This window comes from Capricornis sumatraensis, chromosome 10 (assembly GCF_032405125.1).
Source record: "Capricornis sumatraensis isolate serow.1 chromosome 10, serow.2, whole genome shotgun sequence".
Classification (NCBI taxonomy): domain Eukaryota; kingdom Metazoa; phylum Chordata; class Mammalia; order Artiodactyla; family Bovidae; genus Capricornis; species Capricornis sumatraensis.
Genome location: NC_091078.1, coordinates 42,075,980 through 42,090,416, shown reverse-complemented (window position 1 = coordinate 42,090,416; position 14,437 = coordinate 42,075,980). Strand labels below are relative to the sequence as shown.

The following is a 14,437-nucleotide window of genomic DNA, read 5'->3' as shown; positions in this document are numbered from 1 at the left end:
CTGGAGCCACCAGCGCCGGCGCCCAGAGCTCGTCAGCCCCGCCCCTTCGCCCCACCGAGACCCCCCCCCCCCCTTGCCCCCACGCCGCCCTCCAAGCACAGGACCTTGCTGAGGGTGCAGACGAGCGACATGCAGCCACACGGACAGGCACACAGACACACTCGCAGGCACCCACGCCAAGTGAGACAGCCGGCCGGCGCAAGCTCGTCAGCCAGGGCCACAGCCAGAGCACCCACCCGTGAGAGGCCGGGGCCAGAGGAAGGGACGGGAGGCCCGGGGGTCAGGAGAGACAGAGACGGAAAGAGATGAAGGTTCAGAGACAGGCTCCCAAGACGGCGAGAGGGCAGAGGCAGAGGCAGAGGCAGATGCAGACAGACAGACAGACACGAGCGCGCAGGCACACCCAGGGAGGGAGAGCCAGAGAGAGGGAGACACAGAGCGACCGACAGAGAGACGGAAAGCGGGACACGGACAGGGGACAGGGGATGGCATCCCATCCGAGACGGACACTCTGGCACAGACCGTCACACACCGCAGAGAGCGGCCCGTGCGCAAGGGAGGGGGCGTCAGCCTTGGGCCGGGCGAGCCCGGGCTGGACGCGGTGCCCTGGGGCTGGCAATCACCCGTGGGGACCCCAAGACTTCCTCGCAGCCGAGGTCTCAAAGGTCCCCTTCGGCTTGGCTCCCTGAGGCGAGACCCAGCCCCCGCCCCCAGGCCAGAAGCTGAGTGTGGGAGAGAGTGTGCGTGTGAGTGTGTCGGTGGGCGACGGTGGGGTCGGGTCGACTGGGGGGCCGGGTGGATACCCACAGTGGAGGGGGGAGGGTGTGGCGGCCGGGCCTTTGGAAGCCTGTGTGGTCCTCTTGCTGTCTCTCTCTCTCCCTCTTTCTCCGTCTCCCTTACTTGTGGTTTCCGGCTCTTGACCTGTCTGGGCTGCGGGGGGTGTGTCTGTGTTTGGGGGGCGGGGGGGCGGGCGTGAGGGTGTGTGTGTGTGTGTGTGTGTGTGTGTGTGTGTTGTGCGCCCGCGCCTGCGGGAGACCTCGAGGTTGCCTGGCAGGATGCGTCTGGGGGTGGGGCTGGGGCCCCGGCCCCGCCCAGAATTGCCTGAGGCCTGCCAAGGGAGCCCCAGACAGAGACCCCCGCGCCCCCGCCCCCGCCGTTCCTCTGGTTTCCTGGACGCCGAAAGCCCAGGGGCTCGCGGGCCGCGCGGAGGCAACCCAGGTCTGCAGCGGGAGTCGGGGCCCCGGCCACCCAACCTGAGAGGGGCTGGAAGGCAGGCGGCGGCTCTGAGCGCGGTGGGGTGCCAGGGGCCAGCGGCAGGCGGGGCTTGCGGTGCGGCTGGGGCCCGGGGCTAAAGGAGAGGGGAGGCAGGGAAAAAAAGAGACAACAAAAAGCCTACAGCACCCGGTATTCCCAGGCGGTCTCCCATCCAAGTACTAACCGGGCCCGACCCTGCTTAGCTTCCGAGATCAGACGAGATCGGGCGCGTTCAGGGTGGTATGGCCGTAGACGGAGGCGGCTGCCGCCAGGCGCCCTAAGAGCCCTGCGCTGCGCCTGCCTTTCGCTCTGACCTGCCGGTCGGGCCAGCCGGCGGCCGCAGCTCTCCAGCTCTCCACGGAGCGCGCGCTGCACTTGAGCTGCACCACCCGCGACCGGACTCCCGGCGGCCCGGTGGCCGGCCCACGCCGCCCCGCCCCCCGCCCCCCGTCACCCCCGGCCAACACTCGGCCGGCCCGGCCCGGGGGACCACAGGGCTTCCGGGACCCGGAGCAGCCGGCCGGGTGTGCCTGCCGGGGGCTGTAGGGGGGAGGGTGGAGTGAGGGGCGCGGAGGTCTTGGCGCTCTCCCACCCTGGGACCCTCCAGGCACCACCCGGCTCGGGGGCCGCCGCCCCTCCCCCACCCCCTCGCCCACCTCCCCAAGGCGTTCGCTGCCCAGGGCCACGTGGCCCCGGATCTGTCTGGCCTCGGGGCCCGCTGGGGCCCGCTGGGGCCCGCGGTCCTCTGAGCCTCCTGCGGGCCTAGGCGCAGCCCAGCCGTGGCCCTGAGCGCCCATCCTGCCCGGCACCTGCGCGGTGCCCAAACCCACCTGGAGCCACCAGCGCCGGCGCCCAGAGCTCGTCAGCCCCGCCCCTTCGCCCCACCGAGACCCCCCCCCTCCTTGCCCCCACGCCGCCCTCCAAGCACAGGACCTTGCTGAGGGTGCAGACGAGCGACATGCAGCCACACGGACAGGCACACAGACACACTCGCAGGCACCCACGCCAAGTGAGACAGCCGGCCGGCGCAAGCTCGTCAGCCAGGGCCACAGCCAGAGCACCCACCCGTGAGAGGCCAGGGCCAGAGGAAGGGACGGGAGGCCCGGGGGTCAGGAGAGACAGAGACGGAAAGAGATGAAGGTTCAGAGACAGGCTCCCAAGACGGCGAGAGGGCAGAGGCAGAGGCAGAGGCAGATGCAGACAGACAGACAGACACGAGCGCGCAGGCACACCCAGGGAGGGAGAGCCAGAGAGAGGGAGACACAGAGCGACCGACAGAGAGACGGAAAGCGGGACACGGACAGGGGACAGGGGATGGCATCCCATCCGAGACGGACACTCTGGCACAGACCGTCACACACCGCAGAGAGCGGCCCGTGCGCAAGGGAGGGGGCGTCAGCCTTGGGCCGGGCGAGCCCGGGCTGGACGCGGTGCCCTGGGGCTGGCAATCACCCGTGGGGACCCCAAGACTTCCTCGCAGCCGAGGTCTCAAAGGTCCCCTTCGGCTTGGCTCCCTGAGGCGAGACCCAGCCCCCGCCCCCAGGCCAGAAGCTGAGTGTGGGAGAGAGTGTGCGTGTGAGTGTGTCGGTGGGCGACGGTGGGGTCGGGTCGACTGGGGGGCCGGGTGGATACCCACAGTGGAGGGGGGAGGGTGTGGCGGCCGGGCCTTTGGAAGCCTGTGTGGTCCTCTTGCTGTCTCTCTCTCTCCCTCTTTCTCCGTCTCCCTTACTTGTGGTTTCCGGCTCTTGACCTGTCTGGGCTGCGGGGGGTGTGTCTGTGTTTGGGGGGCGGGGGGGCGGGCGTGAGGGTGTGTGTGTGTGTGTGTGTGTGTGTGTGTGTGTGTTGTGCGCCCGCGCCTGCGGGAGACCTCGAGGTTGCCTGGCAGGATGCGTCTGGGGGTGGGGCTGGGGCCCCGGCCCCGCCCAGAATTGCCTGAGGCCTGCCAAGGGAGCCCCAGACAGAGACCCCCGCGCCCCCGCCCCCGCCGTTCCTCTGGTTTCCTGGACGCCGAAAGCCCAGGGGCTCGCGGGCCGCGCGGAGGCAACCCAGGTCTGCAGCGGGAGTCGGGGCCCCGGCCACCCAACCTGAGAGGGGCTGGAAGGCAGGCGGCGGCTCTGAGCGCGGTGGGGTGCCAGGGGCCAGCGGCAGGCGGGGCTTGCGGTGCGGCTGGGGCCCGGGGCTAAAGGAGAGGGGAGGCAGGGAAAAAAAGAGACAACAAAAAGCCTACAGCACCCGGTATTCCCAGGCGGTCTCCCATCCAAGTACTAACCGGGCCCGACCCTGCTTAGCTTCCGAGATCAGACGAGATCGGGCGCGTTCAGGGTGGTATGGCCGTAGACGGAGGCGGCTGCCGCCAGGCGCCCTAAGAGCCCTGCGCTGCGCCTGCCTTTCGCTCTGACCTGCCGGTCGGGCCAGCCGGCGGCCGCAGCTCTCCAGCTCTCCACGGAGCGCGCGCTGCACTTGAGCTGCACCACCCGCGACCGGACTCCCGGCGGCCCGGTGGCCGGCCCACGCCGCCCCGCCCCCCGCCCCCCGTCACCCCCGGCCAACACTCGGCCGGCCCGGCCCGGGGGACCACAGGGCTTCCGGGACCCGGAGCAGCCGGCCGGGTGTGCCTGCCGGGGGCTGTAGGGGGGAGGGTGGAGTGAGGGGCGCGGAGGTCTTGGCGCTCTCCCACCCTGGGACCCTCCAGGCACCACCCGGCTCGGGGGCCGCCGCCCCTCCCCCACCCCCTCGCCCACCTCCCCAAGGCGTTCGCTGCCCAGGGCCACGTGGCCCCGGATCTGTCTGGCCTCGGGGCCCGCTGGGGCCCGCTGGGGCCCGCGGTCCTCTGAGCCTCCTGCGGGCCTAGGCGCAGCCCAGCCGTGGCCCTGAGCGCCCATCCTGCCCGGCACCTGCGCGGTGCCCAAACCCACCTGGAGCCACCAGCGCCGGCGCCCAGAGCTCGTCAGCCCCGCCCCTTCGCCCCACCGAGACCCCCCCCCCTTGCCCCCACGCCGCCCTCCAAGCACAGGACCTTGCTGAGGGTGCAGACGAGCGACATGCAGCCACACGGACAGGCACACAGACACACTCGCAGGCACCCACGCCAAGTGAGACAGCCGGCCGGCGCAAGCTCGTCAGCCAGGGCCACAGCCAGAGCACCCACCCGTGAGAGGCCGGGGCCAGAGGAAGGGACGGGAGGCCCGGGGGTCAGGAGAGACAGAGACGGAAAGAGATGAAGGTTCAGAGACAGGCTCCCAAGACGGCGAGAGGGCAGAGGCAGAGGCAGAGGCAGATGCAGACAGACAGACAGACACGAGCGCGCAGGCACACCCAGGGAGGGAGAGCCAGAGAGAGGGAGACACAGAGCGACCGACAGAGAGACGGAAAGCGGGACACGGACAGGGGACAGGGGATGGCATCCCATCCGAGACGGACACTCTGGCACAGACCGTCACACACCGCAGAGAGCGGCCCGTGCGCAAGGGAGGGGGCGTCAGCCTTGGGCCGGGCGAGCCCGGGCTGGACGCGGTGCCCTGGGGCTGGCAATCACCCGTGGGGACCCCAAGACTTCCTCGCAGCCGAGGTCTCAAAGGTCCCCTTCGGCTTGGCTCCCTGAGGCGAGACCCAGCCCCCGCCCCCAGGCCAGAAGCTGAGTGTGGGAGAGAGTGTGCGTGTGAGTGTGTCGGTGGGCGACGGTGGGGTCGGGTCGACTGGGGGGCCGGGTGGATACCCACAGTGGAGGGGGGAGGGTGTGGCGGCCGGGCCTTTGGAAGCCTGTGTGGTCCTCTTGCTGTCTCTCTCTCTCCCTCTTTCTCCGTCTCCCTTACTTGTGGTTTCCGGCTCTTGACCTGTCTGGGCTGCGGGGGGTGTGTCTGTGTTTGGGGGGCGGGGGGGCGGGCGTGAGGGTGTGTGTGTGTGTGTGTGTGTGTGTGTGTGTGTGTTGTGCGCCCGCGCCTGCGGGAGACCTCGAGGTTGCCTGGCAGGATGCGTCTGGGGGTGGGGCTGGGGCCCCGGCCCCGCCCAGAATTGCCTGAGGCCTGCCAAGGGAGCCCCAGACAGAGACCCCCGCGCCCCCGCCCCCGCCGTTCCTCTGGTTTCCTGGACGCCGAAAGCCCAGGGGCTCGCGGGCCGCGCGGAGGCAACCCAGGTCTGCAGCGGGAGTCGGGGCCCCGGCCACCCAACCTGAGAGGGGCTGGAAGGCAGGCGGCGGCTCTGAGCGCGGTGGGGTGCCAGGGGCCAGCGGCAGGCGGGGCTTGCGGTGCGGCTGGGGCCCGGGGCTAAAGGAGAGGGGAGGCAGGGAAAAAAAGAGACAACAAAAAGCCTACAGCACCCGGTATTCCCAGGCGGTCTCCCATCCAAGTACTAACCGGGCCCGACCCTGCTTAGCTTCCGAGATCAGACGAGATCGGGCGCGTTCAGGGTGGTATGGCCGTAGACGGAGGCGGCTGCCGCCAGGCGCCCTAAGAGCCCTGCGCTGCGCCTGCCTTTCGCTCTGACCTGCCGGTCGGGCCAGCCGGCGGCCGCAGCTCTCCAGCTCTCCACGGAGCGCGCGCTGCACTTGAGCTGCACCACCCGCGACCGGACTCCCGGCGGCCCGGTGGCCGGCCCACGCCGCCCCGCCCCCCGCCCCCCGTCACCCCCGGCCAACACTCGGCCGGCCCGGCCCGGGGGACCACAGGGCTTCCGGGACCCGGAGCAGCCGGCCGGGTGTGCCTGCCGGGGGCTGTAGGGGGGAGGGTGGAGTGAGGGGCGCGGAGGTCTTGGCGCTCTCCCACCCTGGGACCCTCCAGGCACCACCCGGCTCGGGGGCCGCCGCCCCTCCCCCACCCCCTCGCCCACCTCCCCAAGGCGTTCGCTGCCCAGGGCCACGTGGCCCCGGATCTGTCTGGCCTCGGGGCCCGCTGGGGCCCGCTGGGGCCCGCGGTCCTCTGAGCCTCCTGCGGGCCTAGGCGCAGCCCAGCCGTGGCCCTGAGCGCCCATCCTGCCCGGCACCTGCGCGGTGCCCAAACCCACCTGGAGCCACCAGCGCCGGCGCCCAGAGCTCGTCAGCCCCGCCCCTTCGCCCCACCGAGACCCCCCCCCTCCTTGCCCCCACGCCGCCCTCCAAGCACAGGACCTTGCTGAGGGTGCAGACGAGCGACATGCAGCCACACGGACAGGCACACAGACACACTCGCAGGCACCCACGCCAAGTGAGACAGCCGGCCGGCGCAAGCTCGTCAGCCAGGGCCACAGCCAGAGCACCCACCCGTGAGAGGCCGGGGCCAGAGGAAGGGACGGGAGGCCCGGGGGTCAGGAGAGACAGAGACGGAAAGAGATGAAGGTTCAGAGACAGGCTCCCAAGACGGCGAGAGGGCAGAGGCAGAGGCAGAGGCAGATGCAGACAGACAGACAGACACGAGCGCGCAGGCACACCCAGGGAGGGAGAGCCAGAGAGAGGGAGACACAGAGCGACCGACAGAGAGACGGAAAGCGGGACACGGACAGGGGACAGGGGATGGCATCCCATCCGAGACGGACACTCTGGCACAGACCGTCACACACCGCAGAGAGCGGCCCGTGCGCAAGGGAGGGGGCGTCAGCCTTGGGCCGGGCGAGCCCGGGCTGGACGCGGTGCCCTGGGGCTGGCAATCACCCGTGGGGACCCCAAGACTTCCTCGCAGCCGAGGTCTCAAAGGTCCCCTTCGGCTTGGCTCCCTGAGGCGAGACCCAGCCCCCGCCCCCAGGCCAGAAGCTGAGTGTGGGAGAGAGTGTGCGTGTGAGTGTGTCGGTGGGCGACGGTGGGGTCGGGTCGACTGGGGGGCCGGGTGGATACCCACAGTGGAGGGGGGAGGGTGTGGCGGCCGGGCCTTTGGAAGCCTGTGTGGTCCTCTTGCTGTCTCTCTCTCTCCCTCTTTCTCCGTCTCCCTTACTTGTGGTTTCCGGCTCTTGACCTGTCTGGGCTGCGGGGGGTGTGTCTGTGTTTGGGAGGCGGGGGGGCGGGCGTGAGGGTGTGTGTGTGTGTGTGTGTGTGTGTGTGTGTGTGTTGTGCGCCCGCGCCTGCGGGAGACCTCGAGGTTGCCTGGCAGGATGCGTCTGGGGGTGGGGCTGGGGCCCCGGCCCCGCCCAGAATTGCCTGAGGCCTGCCAAGGGAGCCCCAGACAGAGACCCCCGCGCCCCCGCCCCCGCCGTTCCTCTGGTTTCCTGGACGCCGAAAGCCCAGGGGCTCGCGGGCCGCGCGGAGGCAACCCAGGTCTGCAGCGGGAGTCGGGGCCCCGGCCACCCAACCTGAGAGGGGCTGGAAGGCAGGCGGCGGCTCTGAGCGCGGTGGGGTGCCAGGGGCCAGCGGCAGGCGGGGCTTGCGGTGCGGCTGGGGCCCGGGGCTAAAGGAGAGGGGAGGCAGGGAAAAAAAGAGACAACAAAAAGCCTACAGCACCCGGTATTCCCAGGCGGTCTCCCATCCAAGTACTAACCGGGCCCGACCCTGCTTAGCTTCCGAGATCAGACGAGATCGGGCGCGTTCAGGGTGGTATGGCCGTAGACGGAGGCGGCTGCCGCCAGGCGCCCTAAGAGCCCTGCGCTGCGCCTGCCTTTCGCTCTGACCTGCCGGTCGGGCCAGCCGGCGGCCGCAGCTCTCCAGCTCTCCACGGAGCGCGCGCTGCACTTGAGCTGCACCACCCGCGACCGGACTCCCGGCGGCCCGGTGGCCGGCCCACGCCGCCCCGCCCCCCGCCCCCCGTCACCCCCGGCCAACACTCGGCCGGCCCGGCCCGGGGGACCACAGGGCTTCCGGGACCCGGAGCAGCCGGCCGGGTGTGCCTGCCGGGGGCTGTAGGGGGGAGGGTGGAGTGAGGGGCGCGGAGGTCTTGGCGCTCTCCCACCCTGGGACCCTCCAGGCACCACCCGGCTCGGGGGCCGCCGCCCCTCCCCCACCCCCTCGCCCACCTCCCCAAGGCGTTCGCTGCCCAGGGCCACGTGGCCCCGGATCTGTCTGGCCTCGGGGCCCGCTGGGGCCCGCTGGGGCCCGCGGTCCTCTGAGCCTCCTGCGGGCCTAGGCGCAGCCCAGCCGTGGCCCTGAGCGCCCATCCTGCCCGGCACCTGCGCGGTGCCCAAACCCACCTGGAGCCACCAGCGCCGGCGCCCAGAGCTCGTCAGCCCCGCCCCTTCGCCCCACCGAGACCCCCCCCCTCCTTGCCCCCACGCCGCCCTCCAAGCACAGGACCTTGCTGAGGGTGCAGACGAGCGACATGCAGCCACACGGACAGGCACACAGACACACTCGCAGGCACCCACGCCAAGTGAGACAGCCGGCCGGCGCAAGCTCGTCAGCCAGGGCCACAGCCAGAGCACCCACCCGTGAGAGGCCGGGGCCAGAGGAAGGGACGGGAGGCCCGGGGGTCAGGAGAGACAGAGACGGAAAGAGATGAAGGTTCAGAGACAGGCTCCCAAGACGGCGAGAGGGCAGAGGCAGAGGCAGAGGCAGATGCAGACAGACAGACAGACACGAGCGCGCAGGCACACCCAGGGAGGGAGAGCCAGAGAGAGGGAGACACAGAGCGACCGACAGAGAGACGGAAAGCGGGACACGGACAGGGGACAGGGGATGGCATCCCATCCGAGACGGACACTCTGGCACAGACCGTCACACACCGCAGAGAGCGGCCCGTGCGCAAGGGAGGGGGCGTCAGCCTTGGGCCGGGCGAGCCCGGGCTGGACGCGGTGCCCTGGGGCTGGCAATCACCCGTGGGGACCCCAAGACTTCCTCGCAGCCGAGGTCTCAAAGGTCCCCTTCGGCTTGGCTCCCTGAGGCGAGACCCAGCCCCCGCCCCCAGGCCAGAAGCTGAGTGTGGGAGAGAGTGTGCGTGTGAGTGTGTCGGTGGGCGACGGTGGGGTCGGGTCGACTGGGGGGCCGGGTGGATACCCACAGTGGAGGGGGGAGGGTGTGGCGGCCGGGCCTTTGGAAGCCTGTGTGGTCCTCTTGCTGTCTCTCTCTCTCCCTCTTTCTCCGTCTCCCTTACTTGTGGTTTCCGGCTCTTGACCTGTCTGGGCTGCGGGGGGTGTGTCTGTGTTTGGGGGGCGGGGGGGCGGGCGTGAGGGTGTGTGTGTGTGTGTGTGTGTGTGTGTGTGTGTGTGTTGTGCGCCCGCGCCTGCGGGAGACCTCGAGGTTGCCTGGCAGGATGCGTCTGGGGGTGGGGCTGGGGCCCCGGCCCCGCCCAGAATTGCCTGAGGCCTGCCAAGGGAGCCCCAGACAGAGACCCCCGCGCCCCCGCCCCCGCCGTTCCTCTGGTTTCCTGGACGCCGAAAGCCCAGGGGCTCGCGGGCCGCGCGGAGGCAACCCAGGTCTGCAGCGGGAGTCGGGGCCCCGGCCACCCAACCTGAGAGGGGCTGGAAGGCAGGCGGCGGCTCTGAGCGCGGTGGGGTGCCAGGGGCCAGCGGCAGGCGGGGCTTGCGGTGCGGCTGGGGCCCGGGGCTAAAGGAGAGGGGAGGCAGGGAAAAAAAGAGACAACAAAAAGCCTACAGCACCCGGTATTCCCAGGCGGTCTCCCATCCAAGTACTAACCGGGCCCGACCCTGCTTAGCTTCCGAGATCAGACGAGATCGGGCGCGTTCAGGGTGGTATGGCCGTAGACGGAGGCGGCTGCCGCCAGGCGCCCTAAGAGCCCTGCGCTGCGCCTGCCTTTCGCTCTGACCTGCCGGTCGGGCCAGCCGGCGGCCGCAGCTCTCCAGCTCTCCACGGAGCGCGCGCTGCACTTGAGCTGCACCACCCGCGACCGGACTCCCGGCGGCCCGGTGGCCGGCCCACGCCGCCCCGCCCCCCGCCCCCCGTCACCCCCGGCCAACACTCGGCCGGCCCGGCCCGGGGGACCACAGGGCTTCCGGGACCCGGAGCAGCCGGCCGGGTGTGCCTGCCGGGGGCTGTAGGGGGGAGGGTGGAGTGAGGGGCGCGGAGGTCTTGGCGCTCTCCCACCCTGGGACCCTCCAGGCACCACCCGGCTCGGGGGCCGCCGCCCCTCCCCCACCCCCTCGCCCACCTCCCCAAGGCGTTCGCTGCCCAGGGCCACGTGGCCCCGGATCTGTCTGGCCTCGGGGCCCGCTGGGGCCCGCTGGGGCCCGCGGTCCTCTGAGCCTCCTGCGGGCCTAGGCGCAGCCCAGCCGTGGCCCTGAGCGCCCATCCTGCCCGGCACCTGCGCGGTGCCCAAACCCACCTGGAGCCACCAGCGCCGGCGCCCAGAGCTCGTCAGCCCCGCCCCTTCGCCCCACCGAGACCCCCCCCCTCCTTGCCCCCACGCCGCCCTCCAAGCACAGGACCTTGCTGAGGGTGCAGACGAGCGACATGCAGCCACACGGACAGGCACACAGACACACTCGCAGGCACCCACGCCAAGTGAGACAGCCGGCCGGCGCAAGCTCGTCAGCCAGGGCCACAGCCAGAGCACCCACCCGTGAGAGGCCGGGGCCAGAGGAAGGGACGGGAGGCCCGGGGGTCAGGAGAGACAGAGACGGAAAGAGATGAAGGTTCAGAGACAGGCTCCCAAGACGGCGAGAGGGCAGAGGCAGAGGCAGAGGCAGATGCAGACAGACAGACAGACACGAGCGCGCAGGCACACCCAGGGAGGGAGAGCCAGAGAGAGGGAGACACAGAGCGACCGACAGAGAGACGGAAAGCGGGACACGGACAGGGGACAGGGGATGGCATCCCATCCGAGACGGACACTCTGGCACAGACCGTCACACACCGCAGAGAGCGGCCCGTGCGCAAGGGAGGGGGCGTCAGCCTTGGGCCGGGCGAGCCCGGGCTGGACGCGGTGCCCTGGGGCTGGCAATCACCCGTGGGGACCCCAAGACTTCCTCGCAGCCGAGGTCTCAAAGGTCCCCTTCGGCTTGGCTCCCTGAGGCGAGACCCAGCCCCCGCCCCCAGGCCAGAAGCTGAGTGTGGGAGAGAGTGTGCGTGTGAGTGTGTCGGTGGGCGACGGTGGGGTCGGGTCGACTGGGGGGCCGGGTGGATACCCACAGTGGAGGGGGGAGGGTGTGGCGGCCGGGCCTTTGGAAGCCTGTGTGGTCCTCTTGCTGTCTCTCTCTCTCCCTCTTTCTCCGTCTCCCTTACTTGTGGTTTCCGGCTCTTGACCTGTCTGGGCTGCGGGGGGTGTGTCTGTGTTTGGGGGGCGGGGGGGCGGGCGTGAGGGTGTGTGTGTGTGTGTGTGTGTGTGTGTGTGTGTTGTGCGCCCGCGCCTGCGGGAGACCTCGAGGTTGCCTGGCAGGATGCGTCTGGGGGTGGGGCTGGGGCCCCGGCCCCGCCCAGAATTGCCTGAGGCCTGCCAAGGGAGCCCCAGACAGAGACCCCCGCGCCCCCGCCCCCGCCGTTCCTCTGGTTTCCTGGACGCCGAAAGCCCAGGGGCTCGCGGGCCGCGCGGAGGCAACCCAGGTCTGCAGCGGGAGTCGGGGCCCCGGCCACCCAACCTGAGAGGGGCTGGAAGGCAGGCGGCGGCTCTGAGCGCGGTGGGGTGCCAGGGGCCAGCGGCAGGCGGGGCTTGCGGTGCGGCTGGGGCCCGGGGCTAAAGGAGAGGGGAGGCAGGGAAAAAAAGAGACAACAAAAAGCCTACAGCACCCGGTATTCCCAGGCGGTCTCCCATCCAAGTACTAACCGGGCCCGACCCTGCTTAGCTTCCGAGATCAGACGAGATCGGGCGCGTTCAGGGTGGTATGGCCGTAGACGGAGGCGGCTGCCGCCAGGCGCCCTAAGAGCCCTGCGCTGCGCCTGCCTTTCGCTCTGACCTGCCGGTCGGGCCAGCCGGCGGCCGCAGCTCTCCAGCTCTCCACGGAGCGCGCGCTGCACTTGAGCTGCACCACCCGCGACCGGACTCCCGGCGGCCCGGTGGCCGGCCCACGCCGCCCCGCCCCCCGCCCCCCGTCACCCCCGGCCAACACTCGGCCGGCCCGGCCCGGGGGACCACAGGGCTTCCGGGACCCGGAGCAGCCGGCCGGGTGTGCCTGCCGGGGGCTGTAGGGGGGAGGGTGGAGTGAGGGGCGCGGAGGTCTTGGCGCTCTCCCACCCTGGGACCCTCCAGGCACCACCCGGCTCGGGGGCCGCCGCCCCTCCCCCACCCCCTCGCCCACCTCCCCAAGGCGTTCGCTGCCCAGGGCCACGTGGCCCCGGATCTGTCTGGCCTCGGGGCCCGCTGGGGCCCGCTGGGGCCCGCGGTCCTCTGAGCCTCCTGCGGGCCTAGGCGCAGCCCAGCCGTGGCCCTGAGCGCCCATCCTGCCCGGCACCTGCGCGGTGCCCAAACCCACCTGGAGCCACCAGCGCCGGCGCCCAGAGCTCGTCAGCCCCGCCCCTTCGCCCCACCGAGACCCCCCCCCTCCTTGCCCCCACGCCGCCCTCCAAGCACAGGACCTTGCTGAGGGTGCAGACGAGCGACATGCAGCCACACGGACAGGCACACAGACACACTCGCAGGCACCCACGCCAAGTGAGACAGCCGGCCGGCGCAAGCTCGTCAGCCAGGGCCACAGCCAGAGCACCCACCCGTGAGAGGCCGGGGCCAGAGGAAGGGACGGGAGGCCCGGGGGTCAGGAGAGACAGAGACGGAAAGAGATGAAGGTTCAGAGACAGGCTCCCAAGACGGCGAGAGGGCAGAGGCAGAGGCAGAGGCAGATGCAGACAGACAGACAGACACGAGCGCGCAGGCACACCCAGGGAGGGAGAGCCAGAGAGAGGGAGACACAGAGCGACCGACAGAGAGACGGAAAGCGGGACACGGACAGGGGACAGGGGATGGCATCCCATCCGAGACGGACACTCTGGCACAGACCGTCACACACCGCAGAGAGCGGCCCGTGCGCAAGGGAGGGGGCGTCAGCCTTGGGCCGGGCGAGCCCGGGCTGGACGCGGTGCCCTGGGGCTGGCAATCACCCGTGGGGACCCCAAGACTTCCTCGCAGCCGAGGTCTCAAAGGTCCCCTTCGGCTTGGCTCCCTGAGGCGAGACCCAGCCCCCGCCCCCAGGCCAGAAGCTGAGTGTGGGAGAGAGTGTGCGTGTGAGTGTGTCGGTGGGCGACGGTGGGGTCGGGTCGACTGGGGGGCCGGGTGGATACCCACAGTGGAGGGGGGAGGGTGTGGCGGCCGGGCCTTTGGAAGCCTGTGTGGTCCTCTTGCTGTCTCTCTCTCTCCCTCTTTCTCCGTCTCCCTTACTTGTGGTTTCCGGCTCTTGACCTGTCTGGGCTGCGGGGGGTGTGTCTGTGTTTGGGGGGCGGGGGGGCGGGCGTGAGGGTGTGTGTGTGTGTGTGTGTGTGTGTGTGTGTGTGTTGTGCGCCCGCGCCTGCGGGAGACCTCGAGGTTGCCTGGCAGGATGCGTCTGGGGGTGGGGCTGGGGCCCCGGCCCCGCCCAGAATTGCCTGAGGCCTGCCAAGGGAGCCCCAGACAGAGACCCCCGCGCCCCCGCCCCCGCCGTTCCTCTGGTTTCCTGGACGCCGAAAGCCCAGGGGCTCGCGGGCCGCGCGGAGGCAACCCAGGTCTGCAGCGGGAGTCGGGGCCCCGGCCACCCAACCTGAGAGGGGCTGGAAGGCAGGCGGCGGCTCTGAGCGCGGTGGGGTGCCAGGGGCCAGCGGCAGGCGGGGCTTGCGGTGCGGCTGGGGCCCGGGGCTAAAGGAGAGGGGAGGCAGGGAAAAAAAGAGACAACAAAAAGCCTACAGCACCCGGTATTCCCAGGCGGTCTCCCATCCAAGTACTAACCGGGCCCGACCCTGCTTAGCTTCCGAGATCAGACGAGATCGGGCGCGTTCAGGGTGGTATGGCCGTAGACGGAGGCGGCTGCCGCCAGGCGCCCTAAGAGCCCTGCGCTGCGCCTGCCTTTCGCTCTGACCTGCCGGTCGGGCCAGCCGGCGGCCGCAGCTCTCCAGCTCTCCACGGAGCGCGCGCTGCACTTGAGCTGCACCACCCGCGACCGGACTCCCGGCGGCCCGGTGGCCGGCCCACGCCGCCCCGCCCCCCGCCCCCCGTCACCCCCGGCCAACACTCGGCCGGCCCGGCCCGGGGGACCACAGGGCTTCCGGGACCCGGAGCAGCCGGCCGGGTGTGCCTGCCGGGGGCTGTAGGGGGGAGGGTGGAGTGAGGGGCGCGGAGGTCTTGGCGCTCTCCCACCCTGGGACCCTCCAGGCACCACCCGGCTCGGGGGCCGCCGCCCCTCCCCCACCCCCTCGCCCACCTCCCCAAGGCGTTCGCTG

At 71.2% G+C, this 14,437-nt stretch overlaps 7 non-coding genes across 7 annotated transcripts; all 7 read right to left on the bottom strand.

Moving 5' to 3' along the window:
- Window positions 1–1,389: 1,389 nt before the first annotated feature.
- On the bottom strand, window positions 1,390–1,508 carry LOC138088023 (5S ribosomal RNA). Its single transcript, XR_011145620.1, has one exon. It is a non-coding gene; the product is annotated as a 5S ribosomal RNA (ribosomal RNA).
- Window positions 1,509–3,474: 1,966 nt separating this feature from the next.
- LOC138088012 (5S ribosomal RNA) lies at window positions 3,475–3,593 on the bottom strand. Its single transcript, XR_011145610.1, has one exon. It is a non-coding gene; the product is annotated as a 5S ribosomal RNA (ribosomal RNA).
- Window positions 3,594–5,557: 1,964 nt separating this feature from the next.
- On the bottom strand, window positions 5,558–5,676 carry LOC138087999 (5S ribosomal RNA). Its single transcript, XR_011145598.1, has one exon. It is a non-coding gene; the product is annotated as a 5S ribosomal RNA (ribosomal RNA).
- Window positions 5,677–7,642: 1,966 nt separating this feature from the next.
- Window positions 7,643–7,761, bottom strand: LOC138087988 (5S ribosomal RNA). Its single transcript, XR_011145587.1, has one exon. It is a non-coding gene; the product is annotated as a 5S ribosomal RNA (ribosomal RNA).
- A 1,968-nt stretch (window positions 7,762–9,729) lies between these two features.
- On the bottom strand, window positions 9,730–9,848 carry LOC138087977 (5S ribosomal RNA). The gene has a single exon (XR_011145576.1). It is a non-coding gene; the product is annotated as a 5S ribosomal RNA (ribosomal RNA).
- A 1,964-nt stretch (window positions 9,849–11,812) lies between these two features.
- Window positions 11,813–11,931, bottom strand: LOC138087965 (5S ribosomal RNA). The gene has a single exon (XR_011145564.1). It is a non-coding gene; the product is annotated as a 5S ribosomal RNA (ribosomal RNA).
- A 1,966-nt stretch (window positions 11,932–13,897) lies between these two features.
- On the bottom strand, window positions 13,898–14,016 carry LOC138087954 (5S ribosomal RNA). Its single transcript, XR_011145553.1, has one exon. It is a non-coding gene; the product is annotated as a 5S ribosomal RNA (ribosomal RNA).
- Window positions 14,017–14,437: the final 421 nt, after the last annotated feature.